The sequence below is a fragment of the Olea europaea genome, unplaced genomic scaffold (genome assembly GCF_002742605.1).
Source record: "Olea europaea var. sylvestris unplaced genomic scaffold, O_europaea_v1 scaffold231, whole genome shotgun sequence".
In the NCBI taxonomy this organism is placed as follows: domain Eukaryota; kingdom Viridiplantae; phylum Streptophyta; class Magnoliopsida; order Lamiales; family Oleaceae; genus Olea; species Olea europaea.
This window is the reverse complement of record NW_019241194.1, coordinates 164967-169894: the sequence shown is the minus strand read 5'-3', so window position 1 is coordinate 169894 and position 4928 is coordinate 164967. Positions and strand designations below refer to the sequence as shown.

Sequence of the window (4928 nt, the reverse complement as noted above, 5' to 3'; positions counted from 1 at the left end):
AAAAAATTGAATCTTCATTTTGTTCTTATTGTTCTTGGTAGATGTATTTGCTATGGTGGGTTGGGAATTTGATTGAAAATTCTTTGTTTGTCTAGGTTTTTAAGTTCTTCTCGGTAGATTTAAAATTTACTTTTGCGGGTTGAGAGTTTTGATTGAAAAACCTATATCTCTCAAGGTTTTTAAGTTTCTTCTTGGTGGATGATTTACTATTTATTTTGTAGGTTGGGAATTTGATTGAAAGTCCTATATCTCCCAAGGTTTTTAAGTTTCTTGTTCGTAGATTTATTTAGTTTGTGGATCGGGAGTTTGATTGAAAATATGAAGATTTGCGACTCATTACAAGTAAAGTTGGGCATGATTCGGTTTGGTTATAACGAGAATTTAACCAAATTCGAAATTTTCGGATATTTAGTATGTGAAATTGTAGTGTCAAAATTTAATTATGGAACCACTCGAGTTCAGTTCCATTCGATTTAGTCCGATTCGATTTTTGGTTCCGTACTATAATTAAATTTTTTAATATTTACAAAACTATATTAATTTAACTAATGACATGTTATTCTTAACTCTTACAAAATACGATAGTCCAATCTTATGTGTCTTGCGTCTCTCTTTGTTGAGTTCTCCATGATTTGATTGTTAAAATCACACGAAGAGGAAGATAGTGAACTCACAATAATTAGGAGAGGCTTTGTCGAACTTTAATTCGATTTTTTCAAAATGGTAGAAATAATAATACAGTAGAATAATAGATTCGGGTAAAACTTAGGTCAATTTGATTAAGTTGGCTTGGATTGAAAATTAGAAATATGAAAAATCATATTTTTGGGTTTGAACTAAATTAACTAGTTAGAAATTTATTTAGAGAAAATATAATTTGACTTATTTAAAATAAATTAATTTAAAATTAAGAAGATTTGGTTCTTATTCAGTTATTCGATTGTTGCTCTAGAATTGAGAACAGAACCGAACTCGTTGATTTTCGATTTAAATACCCATTTGGATATTTAATTAAGAAGAATCGCTCAATTTGGTTTGGGTCCGACTAGCTGGTTCGGGAGTTTTGTTCAACCTTAGTTACAAGGGTTGAAGCCAACGTTACTAATGGTGATGGTGCAAACAATATTTGCTGGAGTCGATATTGTTTATAAACTGGCTGCAAATGATGGAATGAAGTTGTCCACTTTGGTGGGCTATTGATTCATGTTTGGCCTGGTTTTATGATTTCGATTGCCCTCTTGGTTGAAAGTTTCTAATGTATGTTTATTTTGATTTTCAAATTTACAAGGAAGAATATTTGATTAAATGTTAATTTTCAAGGGGTTTTTATTTTCCCTTCACATCTAGGGTTTATGGATCCCACAAAAAATGTGAAAATCTTAAGTTAAAATCCGCACACAAGAATTTCTTTTAAATCTAAATCTTTGAAATTTTCTTGATATTATAGTAAGAAGATGCCTAAGTGAATATGGATGGCAGTCTTCCAAGTCTTTCTTTGTGGTGTTTTCGGATAAGTTTTAAATTTTATTAATCTCTAAATGACTCATTAAATTGGGATAGGGTTTTTTGAGATAAAAGATGAACAATATTTGCCTTTTTTTTAATTGCTTTATGTGAAACGTATTGAACTACATATATTTGTCCAGCATTGATAAAAGCTTTTATTGACCAAGATTATGGACTTAATTTAATAACTTAGAGAAATAATCAGTACAATTTTCCTATTGCAAAGGATCATTCGACCAAAATCTTTACTTAAAAAGTATGGCAATGACTTTTGCAACTTTTGCTTCAGCCTTGACCAATCTTATTCTCGCACTGAATATATTTTCTTAACTTCAAATGTGGATTAATGGTCAACATCCGAGATCTCTTCCTTCAGAAGACCTAATCAAGCTTATTGGTGAGCAATAGAGGAGCACTGGCATCCCGGTTGAATCGGGGGAGAACTTTGTCGAAGTAAGAGCTTTCTCTTCCATCTTCTTTTGCACTATATTGTGAGTTATATTTTCATGAAAAATCTTTTTTGCATTATTGTAGCTGGATTTTTTTTTATTCTTTTGTTCACATATTTAGCTGACATATCAGACAGCTTGAAGTTTTTAAGCGAGTTATCGATTGCTTTGAGCTTTTATAATGGTATTTTATCCCCTTCTTGAGATGTTGGTCATTTGACAAAGAGACTTATCAAATTGAAGTGATTATTCACATCTCTTAGCTGAGTATTTGATTTTCTTAATCACATTGGTTGGTGAACTTTAGAATTTACGTATAGTTTTTGTTGTATTATGAATTCATATGTACAGGAGATCGTTCAACTGCTAAAGGATGGGGTTTAGTTGATAATGGATGTGGAGACGGCTTTTTATAACTCGCTGTCTTATCCTTTATACGCAACATTGATGAGTTAATTTTGAACTTCTTAAACTCGCACATACTTGTCATTATCAACAATTAAAAATAATTAGGCGCTCTTTGCTTTAGTGCATTATATATTTACCGAGCAGGGACTCTTAACTCATTCCTCTCTCTCACGCACACAGAGACACTTCTGATAGAAACTTTTCCATTCAATAGCAAAATTTATGCTTGTTAGTTTTCTAATAGTTTTATAATTTGTAGGAAACTTTCACATAAGCACAAACTATTTTAAGCATGACATGGAAGTTTTAATCGGAGATGACCAATTTTTAATTTTTCCTAAGTTATTTCATATCATCTTATGAAACTTCAAATGCTCTCTTTATCTACACGGACACAACGATTTGCATACTTGTGCATTTATGTTTTCTCGACCAATAGCATAGATGTGACTAGAATAAGTGTTCTTTCGATATTTGACCCTCACATATACATTCAGATGTGTGCTAACACATGTCTGCACCATTAATATGCTTTTATGCCTTTTAAGTTCTGGAGTCTGATTACATTAAATAATGACCTTTTGTGTACTCGCATTGTCTATCTATATTATTGCTTTTAGGATTCTTGTGACGATGGCAGTTGAGGCTCAAGAGGTTCAAGGCCCAATGCACCATGTCGTATGTGGCGACTGCTATTGGGACCTTGATTCTGATATCTGTTCTTGGTTGTTTTATCGACTATTCAGGGCCGGAGACAAAATCTGTTAATACCTATTGATTACTTATTTCTTTTGAGTTTTTTCCTATTCTTTTGTTTAAAAATTGATTAGGGGTTTACGAAGTAATTGATGATGATTGTTCTATTAGATATCGGTAAGAAGGCATTTTTCGCAGCTACTGTGAGTTAAGTACTTGATCGATCATTTTGGTGATATTTTCAATCTATTTATTGAGCGCAATTTTCTTTTCTTTTTTTTTATTTTTGTGATTATATATTGATGTTTTTTCTACTTCACTTCTTTTTTTATGGGAATTATTGCTGTCTGTCTATAATTTACTTGCATGCAAATTATATAGAAATTTTTAGCTGAAGTAAATTGGAATTATAGTTTTCTTTTAATTGTTATGTCAAAAACAAAGTAAGGATTTTCTAATCAGAAATTTATTTGTTCTTTTTTCATTGAAAGTAGATAGAACTTGCTACTCTGAAATGATCTTGTTTGTCATGTAATGATGGTTAATTATGTCTTGTGCTTGTTATTTGGAAGAATCTATTAGATTTATTAGGTTTGAATTTGATGATATGAGGATGTGATATTGATAAATATTTTGGATATATGCCCTGTTGCTGGTCGAATATGAAATGCCACGTGGAGGCACCGTGATAATTCACTAATTCAGTTGAGGCTCTCAAGGGAGCCAGCTGAGGTGCCTACCAAGCCAAGCCGAGGCTCTCCAAGAAATAAGACGAGGTGCCTCCAAAGATGGCCGAAGTTCCTGCCGAGGTGCCTATCAAGATGGTTGAAGTGCCTTCAAGGATGTCCACCGAGACCCTAAGTGGTCCAACCCAGGCTCTCAAGAGGCAATCGAGGTGCCTTCAAAGATACCGTTGAGGCCCTAAGAGGTCCCGTTGAAGTGCTTGCGGAGGTATCCATAACAATGCATATAAAAACTCCTGATGTAGGGTTTGGACTTAGGCCCATTAAAGTACTTGGCCCATTTCATTTGTCTATATATATGAGAATTCACTCCATTTCCAGGTAAGATGATTTTCTAAACCTTAGCCAAATTCCCCCTCCCCCAACTATTGTACTCTATCTATATATATATTTTCGTTCGGCCATTGACTTGACCGTCGGAGTGCAAATGATCGTCGGACCTTTTTCTTGGCCGGTGACCTTTGCCTTCTAACGGAGTGCTCCGTGTGCAGGTGTAAACGGAACGTGGCCGAACACTTGTTGGCCATTTCTCGAGGTCAACATGCGTCTTAGATTTGATATTATTCATGCCTCTTAATTTAGTGATTTGGCTAACGTTCTTGGGTCAGTTAAAAGGGTTAATTTATGGCGTCGAAATAAATATTGAAAGAACTCAAGGATTTGCATTAGGGTCCTACATTATGCAGTGCGGGTTTTCATTTCATCTTTTATGTGCTTAAAGTGGACTATTTTGTTTGTTTTTTATGAATGATTTTAATGTACAGTATCATTAGAACATCCTGGAAAGATATTCGATGTAATTTATAGAGTTAGGTGATCATTTGTTATTCTTTTTGACTCTATAATGGAAGTTTCCGTTGTATTGTGGTTTTAATACTAATATATTGCTTTGCTTTCTATTAGAGTTTCCAAGAACTCAACAGTGAATATAGAGACTTTTGATTTTTTCTAAATTCTAGACTACATGTGTTTTGCATAGGTTCTGAATACTGATGCAACTGGTACATGTAATTGGAGATTCCATGAGCACGAGGTGGTGAAACTAATTCACTAGGTTTCAACTTTCCGGAGAATCAAGCAATTGAACAGTAATTTATTGTACTGTGTTGGGTTTTTTAATACCCAA

At 33.5% G+C, this 4928-nt stretch overlaps 1 long non-coding RNA gene across 1 annotated transcript; it reads left to right on the top strand.

The window, feature by feature from the left end:
- Positions 1-867: 867 nt before the first annotated feature.
- LOC111381465 lies at positions 868-4682 on the top strand. The gene is made up of 2 exons (XR_002700344.1): positions 868-4123; positions 4294-4682. It is a non-coding gene; the product is annotated as an uncharacterized LOC111381465 (long non-coding RNA).
- Positions 4683-4928: the final 246 nt, after the last annotated feature.